The sequence below is a fragment of the Gekko japonicus genome, unplaced genomic scaffold (assembly GCF_001447785.1).
Source record: "Gekko japonicus isolate JY-2015 unplaced genomic scaffold, Gekko_japonicus_V1.1 scaffold568, whole genome shotgun sequence".
Taxonomy (NCBI): Eukaryota; Metazoa; Chordata; class Lepidosauria; order Squamata; family Gekkonidae; genus Gekko; species Gekko japonicus.
The window spans coordinates 913310-929317 of record NW_015169190.1 but is presented as its reverse complement, the minus strand read 5'-3'; the positions used below and the strand labels follow the sequence as shown (position 1 = coordinate 929317).

The 16008-nt window shown below is 46.5% G+C and overlaps 1 protein-coding gene across 2 annotated transcripts in view; it reads left to right on the top strand.

Annotated features, from left to right (window-relative positions):
• Nucleotides 1-7923: 7923 nt before the first annotated feature.
• SMCO4 (single pass membrane protein with coiled-coil domains 4) overlaps nt 7924-16008 on the top strand; it is a 20052-nt gene continuing 11967 nt past the window's right edge. Inside the window, exons 1-2 of one of the 2 annotated variants that reach the window (XM_015416228.1) lie at nt 7924-8034; nt 11513-11585. The gene's annotated coding sequence lies outside the window, so the exon portion shown is untranslated. The remainder of the gene's footprint in view (nt 8035-11512; nt 11586-16008) is intronic. The other variant, XM_015416227.1, reaches the window with a different exon arrangement.

Genomic DNA, 16008 nt, shown 5'->3' with positions numbered 1-16008 from the left:
TGCTTTTATTCAGTTCTAACAAAAGATGGTTAAGATATCTGCATACTATGGTCTCAATAAACTTTACTTCTTTGAATGAAAGCTGTTGGGAACTGATAGTTGCAAGAGTCTGACAGAAAATGAGGTTGTTGAATGGGCTACACTGCTGCAGGTGGAGGATCGTGGAGGTTCCCCTTGGGGGTGATGGAGAATATTCCTCTGTGTTAAAAATGCTTTGCACAAAGATCAGCACAGCAGAGAAAGAGAAGGGGCAGACTCTTTCTCACTGGCTTGCCGGCTTGCCAGTTCTTTATGGAAAGGAATCTTTAGAGATGGAGTCGATCACCTGGATGCCATGTTCTGTCACCTCATTTTCTTACAAGGACTTACTGGCTGTCAAGTGGAAGGAGGGGGAAGGGAGGGTTTTACCACTTCCCTGCACCCCTCTGTTTCTGAACAGGTGTAGAAGTACGATTTTTTTTTTTTTTTAAGTTCCATGCAATTTGGCACAAACTCTCATCTGGCAGTCAACACACGATTACAACTTGGTCTGTGATCGTCCTGATTCGGCCCTTATCAAAGCGTGTTGTGGAAAAGAAATGAGGGGTGAATCCAGAAGTTGCTCTCCGCTAAGACTCTGATCCCACCTTCAAAGTAGAGTGTTGTTCCTTTTCATTTTTCCCCTCGCTCTGCCTCTCACAGCGATCAATACTTGTGATAATTTCAGAGGGTAGCCGTCTTGGTCTGCAGTAGAGCAGCTAGATTTGAATCTGGCAGCACCTTAGAGTGCAAAAAAAAAAGATTTCCAGGGTATGAGATTTCAAGGGCTGAAGCGCCCTTCTTCAGGTACCTGAGGATTTCTCTTAGAAATCCTTGTAGATTCCACCCATCTCCCTACTGCCATCAGTTGTAAACGGTTTCAAAATATATGCATTTTTTTATCAAGTGCAGGGCTTGTTTCTTTGTTTGGTGCCGTGAGTGAAACATGAGCAAATAAATGTGCCATTAAGTTAAACGTCCTGCTTTGAAAGGAATCCTGACGAGCTGTGGCAGATTGAAAAGAGAAAGGTTTAAGCTATTGTAGGATCAAATTGTATCCTGCCTGTCATGAAACTTATTGTAGTTGGGTATAATAATTGTGTGTGTAAATAAGAGAGCGGCACCTCCGCGCACACACACCCATGCCACTGTCTCTAAAACTTGGGGCCTTCCGTGACCCAAAAGATCACCGTTGCACTGTATGAACACTGATTTTTAAAAACAGGGTGTTTTATTTTTACTGTCTCCACGAATTGTATGGTCGTATCTGTAGAACAAGGTGTCCCTGTGGGGTTTTAATACAGCTTATCAAAGAAGATGAAGTCACAGCCAAATAACAAACTGAGATTGGAGCTTCTTAGAAGCCCATTTACGGATCCCCTTTTGCCGGTTCTGTCATTTCTAAGTGTCTTATTAAGGAGTTCCCAGTAGGCTCAGTCTCCAAGAGAATAATATTCTTTTGCTCATTCAAAGATCCCTATGGGCCATTTTGCATCTAATAGTTTTTCTGCACAAATGTAATTTCGGTTCAGAAAAGGTGTGCGTGCCATTGCATGTGCTGCGTCACACGTACTATGGCTTCTGTTTTTTCAGATTGGATCCTGTGTGTGGATGTGGTGGATGAGAAAACGGGGGAAGGGGATTGGAGGGATTTCCTGCACAGTAAGGAGGTTGAAGACGAGAGAGATGCAGGGAAACCACAATGGTTTAAAAACAGTGCCCTATAAAACGCCAAGGGACTGAGAGATGCAGAAACGTAGGTTGGAAAGGGGGCTGGCAGGTAGGCTGAAAGGAAGACATGCTGTTTGCTTCTTCCCAACAGAAGGGGAAGGAACTTGGCCACGACACAGCCCTCAGCTGTGGTCCTCCTTGTCCTCATTGTTCATTTCTCAAACTCAGGGGTCCCCTCTGGAATTCTGATACAGGGTGGTGGGCACAGCCACAAAATGGCTGCCAGAGGAGAAGCCAGCCACAAAATGGCTGCCACAGCTGACCTTCAGTTACACGGTTAAGATCCTTGTTCTGTGGTAGCAGCTTCAGGCTGCCAAAGCAGTATTTTTTTTAAAAAAAATCTGCACAGCCAATCAGAGGCCTTGCTGGGCAAAAGCTCCACCTGGCCCCACCCATTCTCAAAACACTTGGCAGGTGCCAGGAAAGGTGTCCGTGGTGGCCACGGGCACACAATGGGGACACCTGCTCTACCCCCCAGTTTCTCATGCTGTGGGGTGGACTGCCTGTAAAGGATAAGGAAGTTCAGAGTGCCTGCCCTCTCCCAGCTTGAAGGACTGGAATGAGGGATGAAAAGTTGGCCTCAGACCCTACATCGGACTCAGGTATACAGGAAGCTGCCTTATACTGCATCAGACCATTTGTCTGGTGGAGGTCTTTCACATCACCTAGTACCTGGTCATGCCAGGGACTGAACCTGGGGCTTTCTGCATGCTATGCAGATGCTGTGCCACTGGCCCCTCCCCAGGACATGTGTTCAAGCATGCATCTGGATGGTCCATCAGTACTGCCTTGTTGCCAACAGAATTCACATGCAGGTAACTACTTGAGTGCCTCTTCTGTTGAAAATAGTGTCGCAGGATGTGCATTGAGAAGAACTCCACCACGCACACTGTTGTCAGCTATGCTGCCATGGGGGTTGAGGAGTTCATTCTGTGTCTTGGTAATTGCTATTGCGTTCTTATCTCTGCTGTGCCGCAATGCTTATCTCTACAGATGTGCAGGAGGATGTTTTGTTGGAAGTTGTATTGTCGGGAAGTCTATGTACCGTGAGAGACTACTGCTTCCCAGCTTTCGCCACCTAACGGTTTCCTAGCTGGTCCCGCGCGCGGGAGGGTAGCTAATTGGCCCATGCCATGGGGTGTGTGTGTGCGCATACGAATGCCCTATATCATGCTCAATGGATTGCTGCCATTCTTTGCAGTGCCTGTGTTACTGCATCTATAGCTTTGCAATAAACGTATAACCGTTCCTGAATGCGTGTACTTCGTTGTAAGCTGTGGGTTCTGACAACTGTGAACATTGCTTCCCCTCATATGTGTGCGTATTCTACAGCATTCGGCTTTGTCGCACACAATGCCGAGCCATGTGTTACTGAAGCAATATCCATGGAGACCTGCGTGTGAACCAGCCCTGAGAGGGTTTTTGTTTTGTTTTGTTATGACTTAATTACTGTTGTAGCAATGTAATAGTATTTTGATTTCCTCCTTTTTAAGTAGATGTTTAAAAATAAAATGTTTCTACAGCTTGTATTTCATAAATACGGACATTGGCGATATAGCAAAATACCTCACAGAAGTCTCGTGTGGTCCCCCCCGATTAATATCCAGCTTGGGTGTTGAGTTCTAAAAATTAACATGTATTTTCCTTTGGTGCAAACTTACAAGGCAAAGCTGCTTTATTGATTCCGTGACAGGTTATAGCTTTAATAGCACTTTGAGTGGTCTTTCATCCCACTTGCCAGTTCTATTTTGGGAACAATTAAGGTATTCAGAATTAGGTAGCCAGATCGATGTCCTCTACTGAACTTTTCAGGTATCTTAGCATCACAACCAACAAGGCAGAAAATAACTTGTAATCTCCACTAGGTTTTGAATCTTTTGAGGGGAAAGGTCAGACTTATTCCTCAGCAAGACTTTTTTAAATGCCATACTTCTGTCATTGTATGTAGCTATGACCCCTCCACCTGACCTTATTGGTGTTAAATATCTTCTTCACAAATGGTTTTGTGTTTGCAGCATTGGAGGATTATAGAGAGCACTGTGTGGTGCCGTGGGTAGATTCAGAGTAAGGCTGCGAAGACCAAGGTTAAAAAACCCCACTCAGATGAGATGGTTCCATCCATAAAATGCAAATTACAGGCTGAGGCAGCCTCAGTTTGCCTCGGGCCATGCATAGAATGAATACTTTTCTTTAACTTTCCACCATCTAGGCTCCCTGGGTCCCCCCCCCCCAAATAGCATTTTAAAGGGGAAAGTGTGTGTGTGTTTAAAGGCCACATTTTGAAAACATTAACTGTTCTGCAAGGGCACCATTTTTAAAAGTTGCTCAGGCAGTATTGGTTCATTGGTAAGCTCTTTTTGTCTGCCATGTACCTTTAAGAAATGTGCTAGTTAAAAAAACGTGGCCTGAGAGTCACCTTTACGCATGCAGAGTTATAAGCTATTATTCATTTGAAAGAAGATAATGGCAAATAGGGTTCCCAAATCCCCCCGGGGGGCGGATTTCCCCCCGCTTTCAAGGCCCGACTTCTGCCCCACGCGGAATCGGGCCTGGGGAAACCCCACCCCCGCGCGTGCGTCACCCGGAAGTGACATCGCACGCTGGGGGCGGGGCCATGCCATTTGAAGGGAAAACTCTTTGTTTTCCCGTGGCCCCGCCCCCAGCGTGCGACGTCACTTCCGGGTGACGTTCACGCGGCGCGCGCATAAATTAGACGCCGGCCGGGAGCCCCCCGCTCCTGGCCAAAATGCATTTGGCAACCCTAATGGCAAAGCCCCCTTTTTTCTCTCTCCAAAGGGGCAAAATTCCCTCAAAAGCCTTGGTTTAAATTAGGACTGCCTCTTTCAGAGTCCAGTCTTAAGCTGTGGGTCAGACCCTTTTCGTACGGATGGAGTTTGGCTTTGTGCCTTCCATTTCATGAAAGGTGACCACACTGCCCCTGTTGAGACTCGCCTTTAAACTCACATCATGACCCAGTTGAAGCTTCAGCCCACCAGTTGAAGACCAGGGAGAGACCCATGAGGAGGAGGAGCAAGATGTGAACCCTTTGCCATCTCATGGGCCCCTCTCTGAGGCGATAGAAGGGAACCTAACGGGGGCAGGGTCCACCCCCCAAACCCTTAATAAGTATTGTGTAGAACCCATTTCAGTTCCATTTCCAGTTGAATGTGGAAAAGGCATTCTTCAGTGGCACAAAAAGGTCCTAGTGCAGAACCCACCCAATGTTTTTGAAGTGCTTTGAACGTTCAGAAATGTCATATAAATGCTGATTATTGTATGTGCAACGGTCTCACTTGATGGTGTACCTGGCTTTCTTCCTACACCCTTGTCCTCGATAAGAGAGGAAGTGTCGCCGGTGAAGCAGCCCAGAGATGCGTAGAATAATTAAAACCTCATTGAAATGGCTTTTTAAAAAAACAATTTTTTTTTAAAAAACCTCTGTCATTCTGGCAGGATGAGGAGATGATTCCCATTCCCCCTCCCCAAATGCAGTCGGAAATCACAGAAACTCTCAAAGCCGCACTTACTGTAAAAGCGATGTTTTCCTAATGGTGGGTCAATTTTGATTTAGGCCTGTAATTTGGCAGGGGAAAAAAATACCTATCTCCAATCTGAAGGATGGCAATTTCATGTGCTCTCCTAATACGCCCGGAATTGCCTTGCATATAACTAAAAGCTTTTTACCCTTGAAAATATGGAACTAGGGAATGGATCATAATGCTCCAATAGCATGTAATGGGCTGCTAGAAACTTCTGCAATATGCCAGAAAATTTGTCTTCAGCCGCCGGAGGAAAAGAAAATGAATCTTAACTCCAAGCAGGAAGTTGCTTCGCTATCTACTTCATGCTCCGATGTTAGCAGTCTCCTAACTATTCTTAAAAGATTTGGAGTCTGCTAGGGGCTCCCTGGTGCCTCCTTCCTCCTTTTACACACGCAGGTTTCTCCCAACCTTTCCATGTTAACCGTGGTTACTTACTGCATTACATCTGCTAACCGTAGCTAGTTTTTAAACCAGGGTTTGCAGTGCGGCTCTGATCACCTGGCTTCAGAACTTGGTTTAAGAACTAACCATGGTTAGTGCCAGGTAGTCAGGCGTGTTGGTCTGAAGCAGTAGACCAAATTTAGAGTCCAGTGGCACCTTTAAGACCAACAAAGGTTTATTCAAGGTATGAGCTTTCGTGTGCAGGGCACACCTTTTTCAAATACATTGGAATGGCAGATGAGGTTCTAAACTTATGGACATGGATTTAACAGCAAAGTGACATGTAACATGATGATGTTAAAGTTATGCAAAGTAAAAAAACTAAATAGCAAGCTAAGGTTATAAGGTCAACGGTTGTAAAGCAATAAATGTCACAATAGCAGATAAATGTCTAAAGGTGTTTTTTTTCTAATTGTGGCAAGTAACAGAATCTTAATTATCTCCTCTCAGGCGTTTTGAGCTGGATGTAATGTTGTCAGCAGACATCCATTCAGTATTCTAATATACTATTCTGAAAAAGAAACACACTAAAATACAGAGGTTAGTGCCAGTCATTGGCCTAACATTGCAATGTGGTTGAGTACTGATCCCGGAAAGCAAAGTTGTCTAATTCCACAGCGTGTGTCCAATCTCCTAGTGGGGCTGAGGGATTCCTGGTGTCCTGCCTGGGCAGTATAGGAAAAGATGTTCTAAACACAGTGATCAGAGAAGTCCCAAGCGCTGCTGGATAGAATGCTTTAGAGTGGAGGGCTGGGGCGCGGCTCCGTGGTAGTGTTGGCATGCAGAAGGTCCTGGGTCCAGTCCCTGCCGTTTCCAGCTGAAGGATCTTGGGATAGCAGGTGTTGGGAATGACCTTTCTCTGCCTGCCTGAAGGTCTTGGGGGAACTGCTGACCAATCACAGCAGACAGTCCTGAACGAAGGTGGACTAGCGGGTCTGGCTCAGAGTGGGGCATCTTTGGTGTTCGTACGATGTTTAGCAGAGGTGGATTGACCATGAAGGCCACCGGGAAAGTCCCGGTAGGATGATGACTAGGGGCCTCCCTGGCTCTGAGCGAGGTGAAACTCAGCTTACACAGGGTGGCCCTCATTGTCCGCAAGGTGGGGGGAGCCGCCGCCACCACCACCACAAGCCACCAGCCCCCCCTCTGTGTGCAACGTGGGGGGTATTCCCACGAACCAGCAGCCCTTGACACGAGTGTGACAGCAACCCTGACCCTGTGCAAGGGAGGAGACCTGTTCTCCGTACCCTGCCCCCCTCAGAGGGGGCTCTTTCTACCACCATTTTTGCTCCCCAATACACCCCTGGATGGTGATATAATTCCCTTTTAAAGAAGCATGAGACCGTAAACATTAGCAATCTGTGTCACAACAGTGGGAGGCTCACAATACAGGGAAGGGAACTGATAGGGTGATATCAAGACATCCCCTCTTCTTGTTTCCTTCCCCGCTCAGAGGTCTGCAGCCTCTCAGTAGGGAGGTCCTACGATTGATCAAGAAGTTGTATGAAGTCATATCAGCAGGCGCTTAACATGTTGTGGCTTCATTTAAGAAAGGGGAGCAGAGAGCCCATTATGTGGATGTATAATGCAGTGCTTCGCTCTTTCCATGTGGTGCTGATGATTAGGTAAAGGTAAAGGTTCCCTTGCTCGAAAGCCAGTCGAATCCGACTCTAGGGTTGCGGTGCTCATCTCCGTTTCCAAGCCGAAGAGCCAGCGCTGTCCGAAGACCTACCGACCTTCCACAGCCTGCAGTTCAGCGTCTTAACCACTTGAGCCACCGCAGCTCCATCTATACCTTGTGGCTATTAGCCACTGATGATTACATCAAAGCAAAACCAGTGGCTTCTGCATCAGGGGCACATGTCCAGAAAGCTGCCCCTCAAATTGGTAGGGACGGATGCCCATAAGCAGCTTCTTGTGTCATCAGGTTTCGTCTCATGAGATTCGTTTAATACAATCTTTGCAAATATTTTTTTTCTTTCTCTCTCTTTTTTTTTTTTTAAAAATAGATCTTTTGGCTGTGATCAACACAACGTTAGAGGTGGGGGAAGGTTTGCAGTGATTTCTGTGCATTGATTTGCATCGATAGTCTGCAGGTATCTGGCCTGTATGCATCAAAAAGGGGATCTGTGCAGGCAGTCTGGTTGGTCCGTTTGGTTATTTGTCTACTTTTGTTTTGCTTTCAGCATCCGGCCTCTCGCCTGTGCCAGTGGGAATACCAGGCCTTTGGCTGTGTGGCCTCTCCTTGGTTTGTGGCAATTTAACACAGAGGAGAACTTTGGCTTCCGGCTGGAAACTAGAGGTGAGTTTTGTCTTCCCTTCCCTGCTCAGCCAGGTCTGAAGGCTTCCTCTAAGTCGCTCTTAAACTGGAAGAAAGTTCCTTAGGCAGGACGCAGGAGGAATAAATGTGTGTGTGTGTGTTTGTGTGTGTGTGTGTGAACGGCCATCAAGGCACTTCCAATGTATGACGGCCCTGTGTATTAATGACCTCCAAAATGTCTTATGGCTAACAGCCTTGCTCAGGCCTTGCAAACGGAGGTCCATGGCTTCCTTGATTGAGTCAATCCATTTCATGTTGGGTCTTCCTCTTTTCCTGCTCCCTCCAGCTTTTCCTAGCATGATTGTCTTTCCCAGTGGAGTCATTTTAGCTTCTCGGGAGAGTTCGGGCTTGATTTTGGTCTAGAAACCACTCATTTGTCTTTTTAGCAGTCCATGGTATCTGTAAAACTCTCCTCCAGCACCACATTTCAAATGAATCAACTTTTTCATTTATGCCCCAGTTTTCTCCCCGGTGAGGGACCCAAAGGAGACCCAGTGGGGGAACCTCTCCTCTCTTTTGCCCTCACAGCAACCCTGTGAGGTAGGTTAGGGTTAGGGCAAGCTTCCATGTCAGAGTGGGGATTCATTTGAACTCGGGCTTCTAGCTCCCAGTCCAGCACTCTTAACGGCTACATCTCACAGGTTCTCAAGAAAAACTTCAAGTTCTGCTGAGTACAGTGTGAGCAGAGTGATAGGACACATGCCAGAGTTAATAATTAGGGTAAAATAGTTCTTGATAGTGACCCTGATAATGTGGGTGACAGCACACAATCTCTTCCTTTTTGTTGGAGGGTTGAAAAAATAGATGGGGACCAACGGAAAGTGAACTCTTGACAAAGATTTTGGAGACAGCAGAAATGGACGTATTATCGCACTGGCTGAAAGACAGAAGTAATCAAACTGGGAAAGAGAATTGGATACTGTTTTATGACTGGGTAGAAAGAAACTTCGAAGATCAAGAATAATGAATTTAAATATCATAATCGTAGAGAAACTCAAACTTGAACTATATAAAGCTTAACCTTTCTCAGGATTCATAAGAGAAGATTTTAGCGAATTGTTTAACTGATAATAAACTTAGTAATTATATAAAAGAAAGAGATTTGGAAACAGAAACAGAAACTTGTAACAGCCATAATACAAATTAGATGGAATTTCCCTATATGTTTACCCTATACCCCTTACCCTTCCTATCCTTTATCGTCTGGACATATAATGTGTGAAAATCTAATAAAAATTTATAAAAGAAAATAAAAGAAAAATAGATGGAGATATAAATGAAGTTAAACAAATAAAAGAAAATGGATCACGAGGATGATTGGTATAGAGCTGCTAGAACATTTCAGATACATTGTGTTTGGTCCCGTGGATCTGTTCTGTCAACAGCGGTGCTTTTGCCAGCATAAGTGGCCTTCCGCCAATACAAGAGTCTCTTTTGCCACCGGCTCCTTGTGCCAGATGAAAGCATCACAGTTACAGGAACAGGCCTGTGAGAGCTCAAACCCGTTATTTCAGTGATACTTAGAACAAACCAGGTAGATTGAACTGTGCTGTGTTCACCTGTCGCAAATGTGGACAGTTCACAGAGGAACGATAGAAACTGGGCACTTTGGAGTTCTCCATAATCTTATCCACAATGGCTACACAAGTGCTTGTGTTGCTGATTACTGGATTTAAGTTTAAATGAGATTTAGATGGCTTGGAGGCAGTTTCCTATGTTCAGATCTCATTTCTGGAAGCCAAACAATAAAAAAATAACTTTTCGGGAATAGTTTTGGAAGTCAAACCCAGGAGCAGTCTCCGGTGATTCTTGCAGCTTTTGCAGCTCCTTTGCACTCTTTTCTTCCTGGCAATATTTCAGTTGTCAGCAAGTGTATATAATTAACTTACCATAATTAAGTTCCAGGCCAGAATATTTATTTTGAAGAGGCTGTAAACAATTACCTTTCTTGGTCTCTAGGTAGTTAATGATGGCTTTGCAGCAGAGAACCCGGGCGTGCTTCTCTATCTGTCATCTTGTGCGGCTTTCGCTCAAACAAATTGGCTTGTTATTGTGGAGGGAACGATTGCCTTCCGTTTTCCCCCTTTACGCCTGCAGAGTACTTTGTACAGCACTGCTCACCCCATCTCAGAAAGGATCTTATAGTGGTGGAAAATGCAGAAAAGGGTAACCAAAAAAGATTGAGTGGCTAGCATTAGGGATGCGCAAGAAACAAATTAAGAACTGAAATTCGTCATGAACTGGTCCCAATTTGTGATTTGTGAAGCTTGTTTCATGCCATCCTGCCCCCATGAAACTCCCATGAACCTTGAAGGTGGCTTTGGGATGCTCATGTGGCTTGTGTTGTCAGACACGCTGGTGCCACTAGCAGGGCATGGAGAAGGGATTTAAAACATGGCTGCCATTTAAATGCCTTCTGAGTTCACTTAGAGTTAAAGAGCCCTTTAAATGGCTTTTACAAGCCATGCTGCATCATAAACCTTGAACCGGTTCATTACACGGAAAAATTTGTGGAGGTTCGTGGTTTGTGAGATACCACGAAACTTCACAAACCTCCATTTCCCTGGTTTGTGCCCATCCCTAGTTGCCATACCATCCTGGCAGCAAAAACGAAAAGGGGGGAAAGACAACTAAGTGGGGGAATAGTAGAGGTTTATTTTTATTTGTTTATTAATCAGATTTTAGTCACCTTTCACTTGGGGTCTTGTGGTGACTTATAGCACTTAAAACCAAAACTATTTATTTATTTACTTCATTTGTATCCCACTTTTCTCCCAATGGGGACCCAAAGCTGCTTGCATCCTTCTTATCTCCTTCATTTTATCCTCACAACAGCCCTGTGAGGTAGGTGAGGCTGAGAGTTTATGACTGGCCCAAAGTCACCTAGCGAGCTTCTGTGGCAGAATGGGGAACTGTTATGGAAGAAGCAGTTAGGGAGATCTTTATCTTATTCTTATTCTCCATCTCCCAAAAAATTAGATCTCGGGAGGGGGACAGCCAGAGGAGCTGTAGATTCAGGATAGACAGAAAAAAAAAATGTCTTTCAATGTTCCCTCTAAGCTGTGGAGTCTTGTGAGCAAAATTTCTACTTTGTGAGCCGCTGGCATTAAAGTTGTGAGCAAGCGATTTGGCTACTGCATAAATTAGCTTGCTCTGGAGTCATCCTCCCTGAGCGAAGACAAAAATCAGTGAGCTGGAGGCTAAAATTCTGTGAGCTAGCTCACACTAACTCAGCTTAGAGGGAACACTGGTCTTGATGTAACATACAACTAACTGACTTCTGGAGCTCACTGCCAGGATGTGACTGCTCTTTGGTAGGAGACTAAACAGATTCTTGGAGAATAGGTCCATCAATGTCTGTTACTCACAATGACGAAGCCCCTCTGAGACTCCAAGTGAAGGGCGGGGTATAAATTTCCCTCCTCCTCCTCTTCTGCTTCTTCTGTTTCTTCTTTTTCAGGACATTCTTCTTCAGGATATTCAGTTGCTGACCTAAAAGCTTCTTTGCACTGTACCCCTGAGCACCAGTGGCTGTATGTTTGGCTGGTTTGACCTTCATTTCTGTAAATCCAACCCAAAGAGTTAGGCTCCCAAAAGGGGGACTATTCAGGCTGTGGCACTGGCAATGGAGGAGTTCCTTAACTTGGGGGAGGAATCACTAATATTGTGGCTATGGCTGGAGAGAGTTCCTTAACTTGGGGGAGGAATCACTAATATTGACCCTTAGTAACTGGGCCTAGTATACAGACGGTGTTCCTAAGAGTATGGTCTAAGTTAATTTCAGAGATTTTGAAGATGATGAAGAAGAAGAAGAGTAGGTTTTTATACCCCACTTTTCTCTACCTTAAGGGGTCTCAAAGTGTCTTGCCATCACATTCCCTTCCTCTCCCCACAACAGTCACCTTGTGAGGTGGCTCTCCATATATGTGCTGGCTCTCCCAGCGGCCTTTGATAGTATCGACAGTAGTATTCTATTGAACCACCTCTTGGCACTGGGACCAGGGGGCACCGTGTTGCAGTGGTTTGAGTCCTATCTGGGGGGGTCAGTCTCAAAAAGTGATGTTTGAATTCCTGCTCTGCCCCATGGCAGTTGATCTGTGGGGTTCTGCTGGGAGAGGTCATCAGGGGGTTTGGGCTGCAGTGTCGCCAATATGCAGATGGTACCCAGCTCTACCTTTCTTTCCCACCTAATTCCCAGGAAGCTGTTGGTGTTCGGAACCAGTGCTTGGCTTGGGATCAGTAATGAGCTGGATGAGGGTGAACAAGCTGAAACGGAGACCTGGGACTTGAGATGTCTCCTGTCTTGGATGGACTTATACTCCCCTTGAAAACTCAGGTTCACAGTTTGGGAGTGCTGTTTGATACAGCAATCACCTTAGAAAACCAGGTGGCTGTGGTGGTCCAGAGTGCTTTTGCCCAGTTTCAGCTGGTGCGTCAGTACTGTCCATTCTTGGGTCAGTGAGGTCTAGCTATGTATCAGCAATGCCCTTCCACCCTCTACACTGGACAAACAGGCCAGTCTCTTCGACAAAGAATTAATGGACATAAGTCTGACATCAGAAACCACAACGTTCAAACACCATTGGAGGAACATTTTAACCTTCCAGGAGATTCAGTTGCTGACCTAAAAGTAGCCATTGTCTTAGAAAGGAATTTCAAAAGGAGATTAGAAAGTGAGACTGCTGAATTGCGAATGATAATGACGCTCAAGACAATGCATCCACCTGGACTGAATCGAGACCTAGGTTTCTTGTCTCATTACCAATGTTGATTTCTCCATGCCTCTCTGCATATCACACCTAATCCAGCCACACCTGCTGTTGTCATTTGCCTGCTCGTGTCATTTGGCATCTGAAATCACTCCACTTTCCAATATACAGGACAAATGGACTCCCATTCTATCTGTATCTAAAGAAGTAAGCAGTGACTCACGAAAGCGCATACCCTACCACAAATTTTGTTAGTCTTTAAGGTGTACTGGACTCTTGCTCTTTTCTAGATCTAGCTACAGTGATCCCTGCCTAGATGTGACTGGACTATTGCAATGTGCTCTACTTGAGGCTACCCTTGGAGAGTGCTCGGAAGCAGCAACTCGGAAAGAACACCGTGACTAGACTGCTGGTTGGGGGCAGCATGTCATTCTGATATTCTGGCAATCACACTGGCTGCTGATCCACTCTGGAGCCCAACTGAAGGTGTTGGTTTTGACCTTTTAAGCCCTGCACGGCTTGGAACCAGGTTATCTGAGGGACCATCTTCTCCTATATGTTCCTGCCTGGGAATTAAGATCACAGGGGAGGCGCTCCTGACTGTCCCACCAATCAAAGAAGCTTGTCTGGTGGGCACACGAGGCCTTTTCAGTGGTAGCCCCATGATTATGGACCAACCTCCCTGTGGACGTGCCCTGGCTCCCTTATTTTCAGTCTTTAGGGGACAGTGGAAGACCATTTTAGTTATGACTTCATTTGATTAAAGTGGTCCTAAATTGCGGTTTTAAATTGTGGTTTTTATGTATGTTTATGTATCGTAAGCAAGAAAGGTCACTAATAAATGTTTTAAATATAAATAAGTATGTGATAACGGTCTGTAAACCAGGTATAGCAGAGTCTCAGTTTGTATTTTTTGTCTCTTTGTTTTTTGCTTGTTGGGAGCTGCGGTGGCTCAAGTGGTTAAGACGCTGAACTGCAGGCTGTAGAAGGTCGGTAGTTCAGCAGTTCGAGACCCGGGTGCCGCATGACGGAGTGAGCTCCCGTCTCTAGTTCCAGCTCCTGCCAACCTAGCAGTTCGAAAGCAAAAAATTGCAAGTAGATAAATAGGTACCACTTCCGTGGGAAGGTAACAGCGTTCCGTACGCCTTGGTATTTAGTCATGCCGGCCACATGACCACGGAAACGTCTTCGGACAGCGCTGGCTCTTCGGCTTTGAAGCGGAGATGAGCACCGCATCCCTAGAGTCGGATTCGACTGGCTTTCGAGCAAGGGAACCTTTACTTTTTGCTTGTTACACTACAGTGCCGCCATAACACTGGATACCTGCTAACCATGGTTTGCCAGCATAGAAACCATCCTTGAGCATCTTCACTTTCCCTTCTCCCCTAGATGACTTGGTTGGCCTTAACCAGGTTTAGCATTGGACTTGCACCATGGCTAATTGGGGTTCCTATATTTTAGCCGAGTTTGGAACCAGGGTTCGAAAACGTTGGTTAGGAGGGAACCTGGTTAGTATGAATAGTAGCTGTACTGCTAAAATTTCCCTGAGTCTGTTGGCAGAGGGTGGAAATTAGCGGGCGGGGAACATGCATTATTGAGACTCCATCCCGATCTGCCAGTCAAGGTTTCCAGGGAGCCAGTATTAAGTGCGTTGGACCCTTGAGATGCTACACTGATGGCACTAAATGCGTAACTGCCAGTCTGCATCCAGAATCCTGTTAGTCTTCTGAAGATAGTTGCTTTCATGGAAATTCTCCTGTTAGCGTGCTGCCTCTTCCTCTTAGTTCTGGCTGATGGAGTAGTCTTGTGCTGAAGAGCTCCCATCTTTGAACTCCTCGGATACCCTCATTACCAATCATAGAGGCTCCTCGGCTTCCCGACCGATGAGTTTGATGATTCTTCTGCCGTCTTAAAGTACAAGCCAGCTGCTTGACACACAATTGCCTTTCGAGCAGCGTCTTTGGTGGGGGTGTTGGCTAGCGGGGAGTCAAGCAGGGACTTGGCTAGATGGCGCGGGGTGCGGATAATCTGGCAACGCGCAAAAAACCCCAGCAGGACTCCCAAGTCCTGCTCAGAGCTGGCGGAGGAAAGAGAAGAAGTATCCATTTGCATCCACGAGGATGAGATCTCTCTGGCTGCTGCGGTGTGGTTATTTCCATTCCCAGGAGAAAATGAGTTGTGTTTTAAAGGGCAGGGAAGCTGGAGGTGGGATAATTGCAAGGGAGAGATGTCTCATTTCGTGTTTGACTATCAAAGCATCGACTCAGGAGAACAGGAGGGAGACTGTATTGTAATATCTGCTTTTAGTGGGCAGAGCTCTTTTGTCATTGTTGACAGTTCTGGGAGAAGAGGTCATTTTAGTGGAAGCTGTAAAGGGAAGCTCCGTAGTAAAGTCTGGTATCCTTTGGGGGAGACGGTTGTCGTAACACTCTTGGACAGGCCTTATTGAGTTAGCTGAGCTGTTGTTGTAATGGGGGAGCAAGCAGACAGATAGGTGGTGCTGGTTCCCAACCTGAAACTCAGAAAGCGTTTTCCTGCCAGCCAAGCATTCACCTTGGTGACCCGTTTGGTGTCTTCCAAAACTCAAAACTGTTTCTTTGTTCAGGTCTCTTGACATCGACAGTGTCCGCCCCCCACCCAGCGCCCTTGCAGGGCAAACCATTTTCACAGTCTTTGTACCACGGAATTGGGTAGCTGGGGCTGGTCCCCTTCTGCGGGTGCTTATCCAGACAGATCGGGTTGCCAGGCAGGGTGGGGAGAGGACTTATGGTAGTGGAGGCTCTCGCCAATGATGTCAGGATGTCACCAGCGATGCACTGACATCACTTCCGGGCACACAGGAAGTTATATCAGCACATTCCCCAGCAAGGGAATACTGGCAAGCCTGCACACAGAACAGTCATTGGCTATTTAGATAATACAAGAAGCGGGGACCCGCGATACTCACGGGGGGGGGAGAAGGAGCTCCATGTGGAGGAGGAGGAAGTAGCTGCAGGTGAGCCTTCTCCCCACCCCCACCCCACACTGACAGCGAGGCCTGGGCCTGCCAATCCTTCTCCTCCGCGGCACCGACGGCGAGGCCCGCGTGGCTCCCAGCCACCGGGCCCACCAATCCTTCTCCCCTTGCCCCCCCCACACCAGTGGTGAGGCCCGCACGGCTCCCGCCGGGCTTGCCAATCCTTCTCCCCCGCACCAGTAGTGAGCTGTGCGGGCCCGCCGAGCCTTCTCCTACTCCCCCCCCCCCCCC